Raw genomic sequence first — 20,723 nt, 5'->3', positions numbered from 1 at the left:
AGGTCCTCCGGCAATTGGCCGGGGACTCCTTAGGACGGCACGCGCGGTCCCTTCAAGAGAGGGGGAGCGCGCGCGCGCGCCCTAAGCACACTGCCGGGGAAGGAGCGCGTGCCGGAAGCAAGCGGGGAGAGAAGCACTGGAGGACGCTGCGCCAGGAGCGGGGAGGTGAGAGGGACGGCATCTCTGCCCAGTACAGGGCAGAGACGCCGATGCTACAAGAACACCAAACTAGACAATAACATAACAAAAAGATGAACACTACTGTTAAGTTCCAGGTGTTGCATTTAATAGGATCTCTCGACCTAAAAAGTGAGACTACAGGGCTGTGCAATGGCACAGTATGGCAGAGAAATGAAGCAGAGTGCCACAGTAAGCTATATTTGACGCTTTACAGTAATGAATATTGTTTGTAAAGTAGGAGTCCAGATTTTGTTTTTTTCACATATAATGCTCACTTACCAGCAACATTCTGGTTGTACAATTTTATTCATCCCAGCTCAGTTCCATCCATATATAGTAAATAGTGTTGAGCGAGCATGCTCGACACTGCTCGGTACTCGCCCGAGCATCACGCTACTCAGGATGTTCGGCGAGCACCGAGCATTTCCGGGTTACTCAGGCGGGAGCTCGGGTCTCCCCCCTGCATGTTTGGCGCTCTTTACATAGCCAATGAACATGCAGGGATTGCCAGCCAGTCACTGTAATGCCACAGCCATGTTGTTTGTGGGCATTACAGTGATTGGCTGGCCACACACCGTCACCTCGAGTATTTAAAACCGGACGCCGCCATCTTGGACACAGTCGCTCCGGACAGTGTAGGGACAGCGCTGCTGATTTAGGGAGAGATATATCCTGCGAAATAGTTAGTGTAGGGTCTGAAAAGGCTGCCAGATCAAACAAACAGTCCTTCTAAGGACTAATATCCATCCCAGATATCAGGCAGACAGGCAGGCAGGCAGGCTGTATAGGAGACGCAGTGGTTATACCAGCAAACGCTGCATTACAGTCCTGTGTGCTCCTGTTGCTGAAATTGCTGGACTTAGCTCCAGGTCTCAGGGGCCAGGAAAAATCCTTTTTTTTTTCATCTAAATCCTCTTTTTTTTTCCTCCTTCACACTGTACAAATACCCATCTTATTAACCTTTTGGTGTCCCCCCCCAAAAAAAAAAGTGTGTCTCTTATTTTTCAGACACAAATGTATCTGCTGAAAATAGTCTGGTGTAGGCTAGAGAAACAGAAGTGTGGTTTTGCAGTTCCACTGTTCAAAGCTCTGTATTGTCCACTTTTGGGCCATTTGTATCTTTAAAAACACAGTTTGAGTGTGTCGCTTACTGTTCAGCCGTAAATATATATATTTTAAAAAGTCTGGTATACACCAGTAAATTATAACTGTGGTTTTGCTGTTCCACGGTAAAAAATCTCTATTATCTTGCTTTTGGCATTTTTTGTCGTAAAAAAAAACTAATAGTGTCTCCCTGATTTTTCACACACAAATATATCTGTTGAAAATAGTCTGGTGTAGGCCAGAGAAACAGAAGTGTGGTTTTGCAGTTCCACGGTTCAAACCTCTGTATTATCCACTTTTGGGCCGTTTGTATCTAAAAAAAAACAGTTTGAGTGTGTCGCTCACTGTTCAGCCGCAAATATATATATTTAAAAAAGTCTGGTATACGCCAGTAAATTATAAATGTGGTTTTGCTGTTCCACTGTAAAAAATCTCTATTATCCTGCTTTTGGCATTTTTTGCCGTAAAAAAATAAATAATAGTGTCTCCTGATTGTTCAGACACAAATATATCTGTTGAAAATAGTCTGGTGTAGGCCCGAGAAATACAAGTGTGGTTTTGCAGTTCCACGGGTCAAATCTCTGTATTATCCTGCTTTTTTGCATTTTTTGCCGTAAAGAAAAACAGTAGTGTCTGCTGATTGTTCAGACACAAACATATCTGTTGAAAATAGTCTGGTGTAGGCCAGATTACTAGAACTGTGGTTTTGCAGTTCCACGGGTCAAATCTCTGTATTATCTTTCTTTTGGCATTTTTTGCTGTAAAGAAAAACAGTAGTGTCTCCTGATTGTTCAGACACAAACATATCTGTTGAAAATAGTCTGGTGTAGGCCCGAGAAATACAAGTGTGGTTTTGCAGTTCCACGGGTCAAATCTCTGTATTATCCTGCTTTTTTGCATTTTTTGCCGTAAAGAAAGACTGTAGTGTCTCCTGATTTTTCAGACACAAATATATCTGTTGAAAATAGTCTGGTGTAGGCCCGAGAAATACAAGTGTGGTTTTGCAGTTCCACGGGTCAAATCTCTATATTATCCTGCGGTTTTGCATTTTATGCTGTAAAGAAAAACAGTAGTGTCTCCTGATTGTTCAGACACAAATATATCTGTTGAAAATAGTCTGGTGTAGGCCCGAGAAATACAAGTGTGGTTTTGCAGTTCCACGGGTCAAATCTCTGTATTATCCTGCTTTTTTGCATTTTTTGCTGTAAAGAAAAACAGTAGTGTCTCCTGATTGTTCAGACACAAATATATCTGTCGAAAATAGTCTGGTGTACGCCCGAGAAATACAAGTGTGGTTTTGCAGTTCCATGGGTCAAATCTCTGTATTATCCTGCTTTTTTGCATTTTTTGCCGTAAAGAAAAACAGTAGTGTCTCCTGATTGTTCAGACACAAATATATCTATTGAAAATAGTCTGGTGTAGGCCCGAGAAATACAAGTGTGGTTTTGCAGTTCCATGGGTCAAATCTCTGTATTATCCTGCTTTTTTGCATTTTTAGCTGTAAAGAAAAACAGTAGTGTCTCCTGATTGTTCAGACACAAATATATTTGTCGAAAATAGTCTGGTTCACGCCCGAGAAATACAAGTGTGGTTTTGCGGTTCCATGGGTCAAATCTCTGTATTATCCTGCTTTTTTGCATTTTTTGCCGTAAAGAAAAACAGTAGTGTCTCCTGATTGTTCAGACACAAATATATCTGTTGAAAATAGTCTGGTGTAGGCCCGAGAAATACAAGTGTTGTTTTGCAGTTCCACTGGTCAAATCTCTGTATTATCCTGCTTTTTTGCATTTTTTGCTGTAAAGAAAAACAGTAGTGTCTCCTGATTGTTCAGATACAAATATATCTGTTGAAAATAGTCTGGTGTAGGCCCGAGAAATACAAGTGTGGTTTTGCAGTTCCACGGGTCAAATCTCTGTATTATCCTGCTTTTTTGCATTTTTTGCCGTAAAGAAAAACAGTAGTGTCTGCTGATTGTTCAGACACAAATATATCTGTTGAAAATAGTCTGGTGTAGGCCAGATTACTAGAACTGTGGTTTTGCAGTTCCACGGGTCAAATCTCTGTATTATCTTTCTTTTGGCATTTTTTGCCGTAAAGAAAAACAGTAGTGTCTCCTGATTGTTCAGACACAAATATATCTGTTGAAAACAGTCTGGTGTAGGCCCGAGAAATACAAGTGTGGTTTTGCAGTTCCACGGGTCAAATCTCTGTATTATCCTGCTTTTTTGCATTTTTTGCCGTAAAGAAAAACAGTAGTAAGCTACTGGGACCTCCACATCTGTTCCGAGGGGCATTAAAACCGTCTTGTTAAGCTACTGTGACCTCCACGTCTCTTCAAAGGGGCATTAAAAGCATCTTCTTAAGCCACTCTGAACTCCACAGCTCTTCCAAGGGGCATTGAAATGTTGTTTTTAATTACCTCTAACCTCCATGACTCTTCCAACGGGCATTGCATTTCCTCCTAATTTTAGTCAGCTTTTGCTTTTCAATGCAAAGGCGAAAACTAAGGGAGACCCACTCACCAATAATGGGTAGAAGGTTTTTAGTATGCTGTAATCCACGTCTGTTTCAAGGGGCATTGCAGTTCCTCATAATTTTTGGAAAGCCTTCCATTCACTGCTTAGGCCAACAGTGCACAGGAGACCCAGTTGCTATAAATGGAAAAAACGGTTTAGTTAAGGCCCTCTGACCTCCATGTCATTTCCAAGGGGCATTGGAGTGCCTCAAAATTTTTGGTAGGCATTGTACTCACTGTATGCCCTATAACTGTGTAGCCGAACCGCTCCTTTTGTTACAGAAACATATACTACAAGACATATGTGGTTGACTGGCCTGATATTGATGTGAATGGTTCCTGTTCCTCCTGCTCTTTCTCCTTTGCCACTACCTCCATCATTTATCACCTGAAGCTTTGTTTTAATGGGAGTCATAGAACTGGGATAGTAGCAAGAAAACATCCAGCAATCCTCGGAGGAGGTAGGATATGCGCCAAAACGCTGACCACCTCAGGCCTAGCCGCTACTACATACATGCGCTTGCATTCCAAGAAAACAAAGCAGATGCTAACTTCTATCATCATCATCATGCTCCTCACCTTGGCACTCTCAACTCCCCTGATGGAGAAGCCAGGGCCCACCAGAGGAGTCTGGTTCTCTGGTGGGCTCGTCCAATGCTGCCCTAAAGCAGGCCGGGCTAAGAAAAGTGTGTGGGGGTAAGTTGACAGGAGAAATAGTGGCGGCTGGGGACCGTTTATGGACACCCGGCTGCCCCCAGGCGGCTGGGGACCGTGTGTGGACACCCGGCCGCGGGGCTGCTGGGGACTGAGTATGGATACCAGGCCGCCAACGCAGCCATGACGTGGTGGCCAGATTCCGCCTCCACATGCCTAAAAGGCCCAATTTCAAGTGCAAGCAAGCAGTATGGTATTGCAGCCTGAGGGTGGGTGGGTGGCAGGCTGCATACTTGCGCTTGCATTGCAAGGAATGGGAGAGGTACAATTGAACACTGCCCTGGGACAAGAACTTGAACGGGGATAGTTGCAAGTCTGCAACGACAGGTGCAGGGTGGGAGGCATCTTCGCATGTACCATGAACAGGGGTTTGGCATGCACACACTACAGCAGAATAGGCTGTCCTTCCCACTAAATCCACTGGAGAGGGCACAGGTAATGTTTTGGTATGCGCGCTTAATCTTATGTATAAGGCACACCGGGACAAATAGGGGCGGCTGGGGACTGAGTATGGATACCTCGCTGCCGAAGCAGCCATGAGGTAGTGGCCAGCTTCGGCCTCCTCCAAACTAAAAGGCCCCATTTCAAGTGCAAGCTAGCAGTATGGCATTGCATCCTGGGGGTGGGTGGGTGGCAGGCTGTACACTTACGCTTGCATTCCAAGAAAACAAAGCAGATGCTAACTTCTATCATCATCATCTTGCTTCTCACCTTGGCACTCTAAACTCCCCTGATGGAGAAGCCAGGGCCCACCGGAGGAGTCTGGTTCTCTGGTGGGCTCGTCCAATGCTGCCCTAAAGCAGGCCGGGCTAAGAAAAGTGTGTGGGGGGAAGTTGACAGGAGAAATAGGGGCGGCTGGGGACCGTTTTTTTTCTTTAATGACCTTTACTTCTCTTCTTAAATTCTATTAGTTCAATAATGAGCTTCAAGTGGAGCGAAACGAGGATAATTGCAGAAAGAAGAAGAATTGGACCATGAATGGTCACCTATTAGCAACGCGTTTCTGGCTCTATTGACTTCTACTTTCTTTAGTCTCAATTTTCTTGGTTTACCTTTATTGATTACTTGATATGTTTCCATTAGAAATGCTTGTGAGTTGACTTATAAGGATTTGTACGACTTTCTTTTTTAGTGAAGGTATGCCGACAAGGGAGTGACGCAGAGCAAAAAATGGACGCCATATGGATTACATAGTTTTGTTATATTTTTTATTTTCCCCCTCATAATGATTTTATTTTGTTTCTCATTGGAATTGTGCAGATTATTGCTAAATAAAAGGTAGAAAAAGTTCTGAAATGAGTCTTCTTCGTAGGATTTTTTTTTATATGACAAAAAAAATTGAATTTTTCAGGGGTGTGTTGACTTTTTATATTCACTGTCGGTTATCTAGTTGCTCTATGGAAAATATATTTTGGCGTAGGAGATATATGCATCTGCAAGCAAATTTCAAGAGCAAAAAAAATGAAATGTATAGATTATGTGTGTAAGAATTTACAGATGGAGATGGGATGTAATGGAGCCAATACTTGTCAAAGTCAGCAGCTTTATCTAAGTAGAGTGCTATCCCTTAAGCATAATCCTTATTTATTACATCTAGTAAGTGCAACCAGATAGTAATGTTCTTTACTGTCAGAGCTTCTGTAGCGTCATGGTATTTATTACATTATTTAGATCATAGGCTCCATAATCAGGTAATACGTCTTCAGAACCCATTTTTGCTGTTTTCACTTTACTGTTGAGTTCAATCAAGATCAATTTCTACATGGAAACCATCGATAAGCTGCTGTTAACAGATCTAGTGACAGGTTTTCTTATGAAACATACATAACGCAAGTATTATGTTAAAATATAGCACGTAAATTAGAACGCTGGGACAGTCATGCATTAGCCAGCGATACCAAATGTGTTATTTTTTTATTATTATTTTTTAGATTTTTTTTTTATTTACGTTCAGAAAAAAAGGAGGGTGGTTTAAACTTATATATATATATATATATATATTTAATTCTTTAAATAATATTTTTAAGTGCCTAAAGGATTTAAACCTGCGACCGGTTGACCACTTGTACTATAAAATTGACTATCACCCCACCATGAAGCCCGGGATTGGACAGTAGAGACATGGCAGACCCATATGGGGGCCTTCAGAATAGCACCAGCTATCAACAACACCATTGACAGAATGGGTCATGGAAGAGACACCCCAACCTATATTCAACCTCTTAAGTGCTACTGTGAAGATTGACAGCAGCATCTAAGGCAGTGTTTCTCAAACTCCATCCTCACGACCCCCAACAGGTCATGCTTTCTGAATTTTCATAGTGTTGGACAGGTGACAGAATACCTGATCCCTTGATGATACTTACATCAACTGTACAAAACTAAGGAAATTCTGAAAACAAGACATGTTGGGGGCCGAGAGGTCTGGAGTTTGGGTAACACTGATCTAGGGGATTAAACAACTGCGATCTGATCTAGTTCCAGCATCCCGAGCCTCTCTATATATTTAGGTTGCATATCCTCTCTACATGTGTGCAGACAGAAAGGTCAGTGGGTGCTCTCGTCCACTGGCCTGGCTGTCTTTAGAAAGACCACATGGACCAGGGCTCATCCCACTAACGCCCGTAGTCCTTCCCCGTGGGCAGAATATTACTCAGACAACACAAGGTGAGGGTAAAACAGTGTGGCAATACTTTATTGAACCACCAGCAAGCAATAACATATAGATAACATATAGAACAGTCTCAGCAAATATACAAGATGGTGCAAATTACAGAGATTCACCCTTCCGCTGGCTCACAGAGTTTAAGTCAGCTGCGACATCGTGGCTTCCAGGACCAACTGCCCCAACCAGCGGCACCCCGCTTTTGGCGGACACCCGCAGAGAGGAGGTAGGGCAAGCTTAGAAAGCTGACAGTTCATTGAGGTATGTGGCCAGGTAACCTGATTGTCCCAACCTTGGGTGCTCCAAACGTCTCCATGGGCTCAGTGATGGACTGTGGATCAAATCTGTATTCCTATGGTTAGAGCCCTGTTATCTCGCTGTTGTTCTGTCAAGTCTCTCTGCAGAAGGATAGAGGTCCCTTTTTATATCCACATCTGTCCTTCAGGCCATCATCCACAGGTCAGAGGTAAGATGGGGTGAGGACAACTGTCATTCTTCGAGTATTCAATCAATCTGCATAATTTGTCCATCAATGTTTGCACATCAAGAAGCTGCATGGACTGATACAATGGGTAATCAACATTTTAGCAAACATCAATTGTTGAGTTACCCTGCATCCCTGTCTCTCAAGTGTAAATATCAATTCAAGAGTCAATGTTCAGGCTCATATAAACAATGGTCTATGCCTCTTGACCAACTGGGAAATATGTCTGGCATAATTAAGAATAAATGCTGTGTCGTCACAACATGTATTGTAAGGAATAAAAGATGTTGTCTTTAGAGGATAGATGTATAATCTTAGGGACACCCCACGGATTACAAGAACAGGGTTTCCTGTGTGAATGGAACAGCTCTGAGCATGTGCGACCACTGTTCTATTTGCTGTCTATAACAGTGGTGGTTGCACATGCTTAGTACCGCTCCTTTCACATAGGAGACTTTTGTCTTTCTGTTTTCAAGATCAGTTGGGGATCAGGAGACGGACCCTCGCAATCAAAGATTTACTATCCATCCTGTGCGTAAGTGTTAATTATTATTTCTGGGAAAACCTCCTTAAAGAAAAGGGTATTTAAGATTTTTGCATAATAAAAAAAACAAGAGTAAGATTTGTCAACAGCAGCTTGTTGGCTTTTTTCTAGATTGCGGTAATTATTTTTTTTTAACGGTAAAGTCCCTGAATTTACATAATTCATTAAGTTGTCATGGTGGACCATTAAAGAAATAGTTAAACGACATTGTGTGCTTTTATTTAAAGCTAATTAAATCGAGTATCAAATCTTGACATCTTTCCCCTTTTAAGGCTGAAAATAAACTGTTATTACGATACAAAGATGTGAACAAATAATACGTCTGTGAAATCTCCGCTGTGCCCTTCAGAGCTTCTCAATGACGGATAAACATAATCACAAAGCAGCTGAAAGTCATCTTTCTATCAGATTTATCTCAGATATCCACCCTCGCACCCTGGTGACATTGTTCCAGGCAGCAGCCCAGCAGTGCCCATGGCTTGTTAGCAATCAATTGAGACTGAGCACGCAGTGACAGGTCAATTACTTGTTGCCAAAACTTGCTGGGGAAAAAAAACCATGTGATGATATTGTTAATTTTGAATTACATAAAGCCCTGAATGAACCGTGAAGTGACACGAGCAACCAACCGATGTCTCCTAAAAGCCTCCATTGCTAAAAATTTGGGCTTTTCCCCTGAGCATGAAAAGAAATCAGTGTTTTTTTGTCTACGAACATGGATAGGTCATTAATAGCAGACCGGTTAGGCCCGACACCTGGCATCCCCGCTCTTCAGCTGTTCCCAGTGCCGGCGGTGGCTGGATGTTAGCAGTTGCCGCACTGATCAGCACAACTCTGTCAACTGTGTAAAGGCCACTGCCGGGTACTGCAGTTCCAGTTTTATTCAGTGTCGGTCCCCCACCGATCTGATATCGATGACCTATTCGTAGGATACGTTATCAATATAAATAGTTGAGCAAATGTTTAAAGAAACATTGAAATAACCATTGGGGACTTAAAGGCTATGGACAACTGTGCATTTTTTAGGTACAGAATGGGACACCAAAAGCAGCCCAGTTTCCCTTGAGTGGTCTGTACCAGATAATGGTTATTGGGTCTCACTCATCAGATCTGTCTGACAACAGTGCAGGTTTTTCCCTTGCTGGCAGTGCAAGGGTTAATCTGTTCAGTTGATCTCCTGGAGCTCTCCAGCCTGGATTGTCTCAGCTGGTCAGTGTTGGCCACTCTCCTCTGCTATATATACTCCTCACTGGCACTTGGTAATTGTCAGTTATAGTTCTTATTGCCTAGTTAGGAGTTGGAGGTGTAGTTCGTGTTTGGAGTAGGCGTTTGAAGAGTTGCTCAGGAGACTGTTGCTTGGAGTTTGTTTGTGTGTACATCCTCATCCTTTCCTATTTGGTTTCTCCTTCTTATATCTCCCCTGCATATCTCCCCTGTGTGTCTGTTGTTTGGTGAGTGTATTTCATATGATTGTAACTTTCATTTATCCCTGTCCATCTTCCCTTCTTTGTCCAGTTATTGTTATCCTATACACTTTAGCCTCACAACTCCCTGGGTGGGGGAGGGGACAGGTGAGGGTTAATATAGGAGCTTAGCAAGGCATGTAAATCCGGCGTCTCCACCTTCAGGAGTAATCAGGGGGACAGGGATAGACTAGGGCTCACCTAGTTTGAGGGATTAGGTAGGCACCCACAGTCCCTAGTCACTCCATGACATGTAATTGCTCACTTTGTGAGGTTGTGTGACCCACAAAAATAGTTTTACGCTTTACAAGGAAATATTTTTCCAGCTACTGAAACACTAATAAGGTGGGAGAATCCAACGTGGTAATCAAATAGTGGAGAAAAGTTGGTAAATTTGCGCTGCTGGTACTGTATCCACAATAAAGATCGTAAAGCGGTTTAGAAATGCCATGAGGTTTTATTCTCAACCCGCTTTGAAGTTAGCAAACTTGTTGCTCAGGAGAACCCCAAGTTGTGTTTCTCCTGAGGGAGAAGTTTGCTAACTTCGAAACCCATTGAGAATAAAACCATCTGACATTTCTACACTGCTTTTGGATCTCTATTGTGGATACAGTACCAGCAGCGCAGATTTTCTGACTTTTCTCCACTATTCAACACCACGTATTGTACTACTGGAGGCTGATGTAGACACAAGCTCATTCTTAAAATCACACAACTATTCAGCTGGACCAATTCTGTACCTTACCGATCCAGTAAAAAGCAGTATTCATTGTTTGTTACAGAAGAGACATAACAGAGGATCCATGGCTGGTGTTAAAAACAAAAAATAGACAACCAGGTGTCATTGTTGCAGACATCCAGGACAGGATTATGAGAAGCCCCAGGTATTCGACACCAAAATGTTTCCAGCAAGTGCACATCAGCAGAATAACATGTCACCACCTACTGAGATCATGCCACCACCATGATTAAACTATATCATTTTATTCCCTCGGGAAGGCTAAAAATAACAAAACTGGCTACACTCACCTATTGTGACCCTAGTCACTACTCACAGATAAGGGTGAGACTGGATAGTCAAGAGGTCCGAGGTCAAAAGCCATGAGACTACATCATAGACAGAGGGGTGAGACAAATGCATAGTCAGGAAACAGTCCGAAGTCAATATTCCAAGAAGGTAGCGGATCACGACAAAAGGGCTAGGCAAACGGATGGTGAAGGCAAATTCATGGTCGAGCGGCAAAGATCAGCATACCAGACAAGGAGCACAGAGCAAGCACACACCTTGTGAGCAAAGCTACAATTAGCAACAATCAAAGGCAGAAAGCTGGTTAAATAGGCAGGTAATTACTCTGGACAAAAGACACATGGATGAAGCCCCGACACACCCTGATCCTGATTGGACCGCTAAACTGTCACTCCAGACACTGGACAACTGAGCTGTCCATCACCGTAGTGAGTGCTCAACATGCCTCCTTCCTAGATTAGACAGCAGAACTGTCATTCATTGCGTCCAGACAATCAAATAGAAGGAATTGTGACAACTATCACTTCGGCAGTTACGCCTCTCTGCAGCTGCCCCGGGTTTTATCTGATAGTCTGTATTGGTGATGCTACAACTACAGTGAACATGACCACTGCAGCCAATCACTGACCTCAGTGATCAGATTAATGTATAGGTCACAAGACCATTAAGCCCAGTGATTTGCGGCAGCAACCACGAGATCTATAGTTGTAATATCACCACGGCTGCCTTATGCACATAGACGGCGTGCAGAGGTGGAGCAGCATTGCCGTACCAGTGATAGATGAGAAAACCAAATGTTTTAACTTCCCCAACCCTATAGAATAACAAAACCCGATCATATAAAATCCATCAGGATAAGAGTTAAAATAGCAAGATAAACAGAAGCATGCGGTGCATTGTAATTGCCTTACTGGTTATGATCATAGACGTCATTCAGAGCTATCACAATACATCATGTCTGATGAAGCGTGACTCCATATGACCGGATGTCTTCATTCACAGAACAATCAATACGGACACAGAAAATTCATGTGAGCTGCACCAATACAGATTGTGAGTCCTACATTCTTTAATTAAAATGTGAACACGCTGTGTATGTGGATATCTTCCATCAATTCTGTGCACATGTCCCTGGTCACAGGAGTATTGAGGTGACTCGCCAGACCTCACACTCGTCCTTGTGCCAAGTTCATGCTGCGCTCATAAAAGAATGCATAGAGAGAGAAAAAAAGGTTGCAGCCTCAATGGTCACCAGACCTAATGTGCGATTTTTATCTACGGGGTAACCTCTTGGGCTACGAGTATGACACTAATCCCCAGATAGTGCCTGAACTGACTGACAAATTGAAACTCATATCCTGAATATGGAATGTGCGGTGTTGGAGAATGTGTTCCTGAATATAAGGGCCCAACTTTGCAGAAGCCACTTCCACTGTCTCCTGTAAGTGGTAAGCAGGTCCCAAGTAGATCACTGTTATATTATCCTGCACAGAAGGGAAACAGGGCTCTTTTTGATATGATCAATCCAATATTTTGTGGATTAAAACATTTCTGCATTTCATTTTAATTTTTTTACTGTTTTTCTTGTGCAGCTTGCATGCAGTTCAAAACACCACAAGCTGCTTGGTTCTGTTCAGTCTCAATTCCCATAGCTAGCTCCCGAACGACTCAGCCTCCAGTACCACTTTGACTATCCTCTTGTGAAAGTGCATCGAAGTGTCACATCTCCTCCAGGACTTGTTGCCACTATGTCTGCTCCTATCACCAGACACCACTGTATTAATTCTACTAACAGCGCTGGTGATGGGGGAGACATTGGTACCAGTACCGGTACTTAAACTCCCAACTTAATGCTGATAGTTGCCAGATATAATTTTGTCTTCTCTGGTTTTCTTGTGGTTTCAGCTCCTGTCTATTGTTATGTTATATCCCTCTTGTATGAGCGCAGCCTGCTTCCTGACCATTCTTTTGCTTGCGGATTTTGTACCGTACGGCCCTCTTGGTTCTGATCCAGTGACCTGACCTCTCCTGCCAGACTGCACCATCAGCCAGCAGCTGACTCCATGGCCCCAGCCCAGGGTTGTTTGTGTTAGTCCAGATCACTTTACAGAGGGCTAAAGGGTGAATGCCAGGGCAACCCCTGAGATCTGGTAAATGGAGTAGCTTGCGCTAAGCCTGTGCATAGTAACCAATTTCTTAGCTGCTACACAACCTCTCACAAAGCCACGTGAAACTATGCTAAAATCTGATTTCAATTGAACTTAGATGAGTCTTCTGGAGAGAAGAAAAACAATAATTTTTGAGGCTGTGGAGATTGAAACTGAATGGAAACAAGCAGCTTGCACTGTATTGTAATTTATGCAAGCTGCAAACAAATGATAACATGCAAAGTAAACTGTCTATCTTCTATTGCTATATACACTGCTAAAAAATAAAGGGAACACTTAAACAACAGAATATAAGTCCAAGTAAATCAAACTTCTGTGAAATCAAACTGTCCACTTAGGAAGCAACACTGATTGACAATCAATTTCACATGCTTTTGTGCAGATGGAATAGACAATAGATGGAAATTATTGGCAATTATCAAGACACCCTCAATAAAGGAGTGGTTCTGCAGGTGGGGACCACAGACCACATCTCAGTACCAATGCTTTCTGGCTGATGTTTTGGTCACTTTTGAATGTTGGTTGTGCTTTCAAACTCGTGGTAGCATGAGACGGACTCTACAACCCACAGAAGTTGCTCAGGTAGTGCAGCTCATCCAGGATGGCACATCAATGCGAACTGTGGCAAGAAGGTTTGCAGTGTCTGTCAGCGTAGTGTCCAGAGGCTGGAGGCGCTACCAGGAGACAGGCCAGTACACCAGGAGACGTGGATGGGGCCGTAGGAGGGCAACAGCCCAGCAGCAGGACCGCTACCTCCGCCTTTGTGAAAGGAGGAACAGGAGGAGCACAGCCAGAGCCCTGCAAAATGACCTCCAGCAGGCCACAAATGTGAATGTGTCTGCACAAATGGTTAGAAACTGACTCCATGAGGGTGGTATGAGGGCCCGACGTCCACAGATGGGGATTGTGCTCACAGCCCAACACCGTGCAGGACGCTTGGCAGTGGCACACAACACCAGGATTGGCAAAGTCGCCACTGGCTCCCTGTGCTCTTCACAAATGAAAGCAGGTTCACACTTAGCACATGTGACAGACATGACAGAGTCTGGAGACGCCGTGGAGAGTGCTCTGATGCCTGCAACATCCTTCAGCATGACTGGTTTGGCAGTGGGTCAGTAATGGTGTGGGGTGGCTTTCTTTGGAGGGCCGCACAGCCCTCCATGTGCTCGCCAGAGGTAGCCTGACTGCCTTTAAGTACCTAGATGAGATCCTCAGACCCCTTGTGAGACCATATGCTGGTGCGGTTGGCACTGGGTTCCTCCTAATGCAGGACAATGCCAGACCTCATGTGGCTGGAGTGTGTCAGCAGTTCCTGCAAGATGAAGGCCTTGAAGCTATGGACTGGCCCACCCATTCACCAGACCTGAATCCGATGGAGCACATCTGGGACATCATGTTTCGCTCCATCCACCAACGTCACGTTGCACCACAGACTGTCCAGGAGTTGGCGGATGCTTTAGTCCAGGTCTGGGAGGAGATCCCACAGGAGACCATCCGCAACCTCATCAGGAACATGCCCAGGCATTGTAGGGAGGTCATACAGGCACGTGGAGGCCACACACAATACTGAGCCTCATTTTGACTTGTTTTAAGGACATTACATCAAAGTTGGATCAGCCTGTAGTTTGTTTGTCTACTTTAATTTTGGGGATGACTCCAAATCCAGGCCTCCATTGGTTAATAAATGTGATTTCCATTGATGATTTTTGTGTGATTTTGTTGTCAGCACATTCAACTTTGTACAGAACAAAGTATTCAATGAGAATATTTCATTCATTTAGATCTAGGATGTGTTATGTGAGTGTTTCCTTTATTTTTTTGAGCAGTGTATATCGATATATCTCATAGAGGGGTAAACTTTATTCATATCAAAATATAAATATATCCTAGTTGAGAAAAATATGCAAAATTGCACCAAAAAGTGGTCTTCTAGGTGGCTGGTCTTCTCAAAGAAGGTTAATGGAATGGTGTGTGTGGGGTGGAATTGAACATCTGTCAAAGCAAATCTAATCTGGATAAAAAGTTGTCTTCTGGAAAGATTTCATTGTATATTTATCTAGAAATGTGAATAGACTTTTCATCACAATGGACAAATATTCATTAAGCATCACTAGACCTTTATCAAACTACTATGGCCAAGAGATCGATCGCATATCTACTAATTATTAAACATGTATCTAACGCTGCTAGAAGCTGGTGTCTGGATATGCATCACAGGGAATCTATTAAGTATTGAAGACCCATGTCTTGAAGGGGGGGGGGATAATTTTGAGATTGCTGTAGTCAGTAAAAGTAAAAAATAAAAGTAGAAAGAAACTACTTGTTATATTGTTCTTGTTTCATTGGCATATTGAAATCAGCAGAAAGTTTGTAAACTTTGCTAAAAAGTCTATCTACAGTATCTATCTATCTATCTATCTATCTAAATTCAAATTCAAAGAAGCTTTATTGGCAGGACCAAATAAACATTAGTTCTGCCAAAGCATGTGTACAGTAGGGAATAGGAATAGGGACTGTGGGGATGATGGGTAGGGACTGTAGGAACAATGGATGGGGGCACATCCAGGGTGGGGGCTATGGAAGTCCATGGCATATTATAGTTCTCTTTCTCGCAGATACGCTCATATACTCTCCACCGTGTTCTCTTCTTACCCCAGCAGGATATATGTTTTCTCTTACTCATTCATGGAGTTGAAATCCGGAAAAGATCAGAGAGTCTCCTGAAGTGAGTGTCCCTCACTGCTGAGTATTTAGTGCAGTGTAGCAGGAAGTGGGTCTCATCCTCCAGGTCACAGTGTGGGCACAGTCAGTCCTCCCTGGGCTTGTAGCTCTGTCTGTGCCGGCTAGATTGGTTGGCCAGATTGTGAGCACTGAGTCTATACCGTCTCAGGATCTTCCTGATTCTGGCTTTTGTCAGGCTGCTGTGAGTGGTGTTTTAGTCCAGTTGGGTTTGGATGAGCTGTTCCAGGAGTCCTGGTTCGGGTGGACCACCTATATGTAGCAGGGCTTTATGGTGATGGGAGCTTGGATTGCTACTATGTAGGTGAGCCATGAATGACAGCCCGCTCTTCAGAAATGCTAGGTATAGAGGGAATCTGCCCAACTCAGCCTGACAGGCACTGTTTGTGGTGCTCCGATGGACCTAGAGAAGGTGCTTACAGAATTCCAGGTGGAATATTTATATTGGGTTGGAATCCCACCTTGACCAGTCTGGGTATGTGTGAGGACCCCAGACATCGTTGCTGTACTGAAGGATTTAGGAGATGATGGCATCAAAGAGTTTTAGCCAGACCCTCACTGGTGGCTTCAGATGGTAGAGTTTCCTTCAGATGGCATAGAAGGTTTTGCAGGCCTTGTCCTTCAGGGTCTCTATGGCTTGTTTGAAGCTCCCTGACTGGTGAATTTCCAGGCCCAAGTAGGTGTATTTTTCCATTCTTGTAAGAGTACATTTGTTCAGTACAAATGAAGGATTCTGGTCTGATCTTGGCTTTCTCCTCTGGAGCACCACGATGTTGGTTTTGTTTGGGTTGATCAATAGTGCCCATGTGTAGCTGAATTTCTCCAAGATTTTCAGGTTGTCTTGGAGGGCTTTCTCGGTTGGTGACAGCAGCAGTAGGTCATCTGCAGACAGCAAGAATTTCCCGGCATCATGGAGTGTGAGACCTGGTGCTACGGAAGATTCCAGAGCAGTGGTCAGCTCATTGATATAAATGTTGAAGAGCGTTGGACTTAGGCTGCAGCCCTGTTTGACTCCATAGCTCTGTTGAAATCAGCCATTCTTCTACCGTTCACATGAACGCTGCAGCGGTTCTCGGTGTAGGAGATTTTGATGACATCATAGGTCTTTCCTCCTATTCCGCTCTCCAGAAGTTTCAGGAACAGGCCCGGGTGCCATACTGAGTCAAATGGCCTTTTTAAAGTCTACAAAACAGGCATATATCTTCCCATGCTTTGTGTTGTGGATGTGGCTCTGAATGAGGCTGTGCAGGGTGTAGATGTGGTTGGTAGTGCGGTGGTTTGGCATGAACCCTGCTTGGCTTTTGCTGAGGATGTTGTGCTCGGTGAGGAAACTGAGGATCCTCTTGTTCAGGATGCTGTTGAATCGTTTTCCCAGGTTGCTGCTGACACATATGCCTCTGTGGTTGGCAGTGTCATACCTGTCCCCAGTCTTGTGAATGGGTGAAATGAGGCCTTGGTTCCAGGCACCAGGGAAGTAGCCAGTATTCAGCATAATATTGAACAGTTTAGCCATTGCGGCCTGTATTTCTGGTGGGCTGCACTTCAGCATTTCTCGTGGAATTCCATCCAGGCCACTTGCTTTTCTACACCTTATGGAAGAGATTGTCTCTAACTTCCTATAATGTAATTGGTGTATCCAGAGGGTTTTGGAAATTTTTTATTTTTTCCTCTATTGCCTTTAGTTTTGCCGTCATGTTTTTCTGTTCTTGGCTTAGTCCTTCCTTCGGGATGTCTTTATAGAGGTCTCTGAAGTACTGGAGCCAGATGTTGCCGTTTTGTATATGGAAGTTTTTTTCTTGCTTTTTGTGTCCAAGTGGTTGCATAGTTCCCAGAAGGAGTGGTCTTGGAGGGTGTCTTGGAGCTGGCTCAGTTGGGCAGAGATGTAACTCTGCTTCTTCCTCCAGAGGATTGTTTTGTACTGCCTTTGTATGGTGTCATAGGCTTCCCTCAGACCCCGGTGGTTGGGGTCTCTGTGTTTCTTGTTTGAGGCTGTTCTCATGATCTTCCATACAGCTCTGCATTCTCTGTCAAACCAACCATTAATCTGTTTTTCTTTTGGCCTCTTGTAATTGACTTTAAGGTTGGGCAATCTGGCCATCATGTAGAATATATCATTGAGGTCTTTTGCAGTTTGACTCACTCCTCCTGGGTTAGGCTTGTAGTCATAGTTGTAGAAGTGGTGGAGCATCTCCTGTATTTCAGGTCTGCTTGGAACCGCTTTAAATTTTATTGCCAACGTCTGGGACCATTTATAGGATGGAGGCAGGTTGAAGAGGCCGCTCGGCTGAGGTTTTTGTGTGCATGGTTTCTTTGTACATTTCATGTACAGAAGAAGTTGGCTGTGATCTGTCAGGTGCGTTTGTGGGGTGACTATAAAGGCGCCGATATTTGCCAGGTTATCTGTAATGGCATAATCTACTACACTCCTTGCTACATGGGAGTTTAGTTTCCCTTGGTGCGTCCATTAAGAATATGAAGTCCTAATCTTCTACATAAGTTCAGGAGTTTTTTGCCACTTTTGTTGACTGTACTATCTATCTACAGTATCTATATACAGTATCTATCTATCTATCTATCTATCTATCTATCTACAGAATCGTCCTATTTACAGCAGGGGTGGGGAATCTCTTTTCTGCCAAGGGCCATTTGGATATTTATACCATCCTTCGGGGGCCGTACAAATTGCGCTCTTACTCCGCCCACAAAGTAAGTCTTGACTCTGGCACTGGTGTCAGGACGTAATCTTTCATTGCACGAACCTCAGTGTTCAGTAGTGAACACTGTGTGGGTGTTCTCACAGAGCAAGATGAAATTAATGGTCCAGCGGCTGGCAAAATACAGCTGCCAGCCCCAGCACTGAGGTCACCGGGAATCTGCCCAGGGGCTGGATAAAAGGTCATTGAGGGCCGTAAACAGAAGTTCCCCACCTCTGATCACCCCTGATAAATATTATCTAAAACGTAGAGGGACTGCCATGGGGGCCAGTACGGCTCCCGCATATGCTAACTTGACCATGATAGTCACGGAGGAGGACCTTATCTATGTGTCCCACCACTTCAAACATGTATGGGGGTGGTGGAGGTACATAGATGATACCCTCCTCCTTTGGTCTGGATCTATGGAGGAATTGGTGGCATTCCATGTCTTTTTGAACAACCTGGTTAGTGATATTAAATTTACACTTTTGAGCTCAGATACAGAGATACAATTTTTGGATATTCTGATTAAGTATGAGACTCATAAACTGAGTACAGAATTGTTTGCTAAACCAACGGATAAGAATAGTTTATTACGATATGATAGCCATCACCCACGTAAAATGGTCGAATCCTTACCATATAGTCAGTTCTTAAGAGTTAGGAGAATTGTTATCAATGAAGGTAGACTTGGGACTACTTTGGACTCTATGGTTGACAGATTTAGGGAGAGGAAGTACCCCAAAAAACTGTTGAATAAATGGAGGGATAAGGTTGAAAAAATAGATTGTACTATCCTCTTGGATAAAAAAAAACAGTGGAGATACTATTTTGGAGAGAGTCCCATTGGTTACCACCTTTTGTGAACAGAGCAAATATGTGGCCAATATTGTTAAAAAACATTGGCCTATGCTTAATAGATGTCTGCCGGAAATTAAAGAGTTTATAATGCCCCCGTTAATTTCATATAAACGGACTAAGAATATTAGAGATAGATTAATACGGGAGGATATTGGTCCTCAGAAGACAATAACCCAGGGTTCACAAACTGGGAGACAAAGGTTGAGTAAGTGTACTTGTTTTTCAGTGAAGAGGTATTTGGGAATCCTGCAGAAAATACCTGTGTGAATTGCGGTGAGTTGCTGCATTGTGACCTGCTGAGTGCTTTTCTACCTGTTTAGTTTTATTGGGCTTTTTAAAACCTATTTTCTCACTACAGTTTTACAGTTCATTAGTTTACTACCTGTGTAATTAAGGGTTAACTACATTGCACTAAAATCCTGAGGTGTAGCTATACTCACAAAGGGTTAATTAAGGGGGAGGGGTCATAATTAAGGGTTTACAAGGGGCAGCTGGTTGGGCATCCAGTCCTTTGGAAGTGCATTGAGCTGTAGGGTGCATTGCTGGAAAAGGGGGAAAAAAAAAATCTTTAAATCTCTTAGCTTGCGAGTGTGAACGAGCTGAGTGTGAAAGAGCTGAGTGTGACCGGAGCGTAAGTGCGAACGAAAGTAAGTGTGTGACTTGTTTTTCAGTGACTTTGGATTCAGGGAGTTTGGAAGGGAGGACTTTGGACTGAATTGCTGTCTGTATTTTATTAATTCTTTACTTTTCTTTTTACTGAACATTCTGTCTATTGCAATCCCCATTAGGAAATGAGCTCCATTATTGACAATGCTATCCAATGTACATCATGCCACATGTATGCATTCCTTGAACAGCCGGTCGGGGTTGCTTACTGCTGCGCGAGATGTGTGCACGTTGTGCGTTTGGAAGCCCAGGTACTGGATCTAAATGAGCAGCTGGCAACACTGAGATCCATTGACAATATGGAAAGGAGTCTGCTGCTCACTGAGCAGCAGCTCACTGGGGTAGATGTTGGGGAGGGTGGTAGTCGGGAGCTGCAGGACAGTGAGGCCGCTAGTTGGGATCAGTTAGAAGGGGGGGTAGAGGGAAGAGTGCCAGGGAGGCTAGTCCTGATCTGGCACACCCCAATAAGTTTGCAAAGTTGGCAGATGAGGGGAGTGACGGTACAGGGGTAGCACTGCTGCAGCAAGGCATGTCCCCTGAAAGCCGGAGGAGTGTCAGCTCCAGTAAAGAGGGAAATAGGAGAGCAGGGCAGGCCAGGCAGGTGCTGGTAGTGGGGGACTCAATTATTAGGGGAACAGATAGGGCAATCTGTCACAAAGACAGGGATCGTCGAACAGTGTGCTGCCTACCTGGCGCTCAAGTCCGGCACATCGCTGATCGCGTTGACAGATTACTGGGAGGGGCTGGTGAGGACTCAGCGGTCATGGTGCACATTGGCACAAATGACAAAGTTAGAGGTAGGTGGAAGGTCCTTAAAGATGATTTCAGGGAATTAGGCTGCAAGCTGAAAGCAAGGACCTCCAAGGTGGTATTCTCTGAAATGCTACCGGTACCACG

This window comes from Phyllobates terribilis, unplaced genomic scaffold (assembly GCF_046119375.1).
Source record: "Phyllobates terribilis strain yellow unplaced genomic scaffold, ASM4611937v1 Scaffold_9__5_contigs__length_417890890, whole genome shotgun sequence".
In the NCBI taxonomy this organism is placed as follows: Eukaryota; Metazoa; Chordata; class Amphibia; order Anura; family Dendrobatidae; genus Phyllobates; species Phyllobates terribilis.
This window is presented reverse-complemented; position numbering follows the sequence as displayed.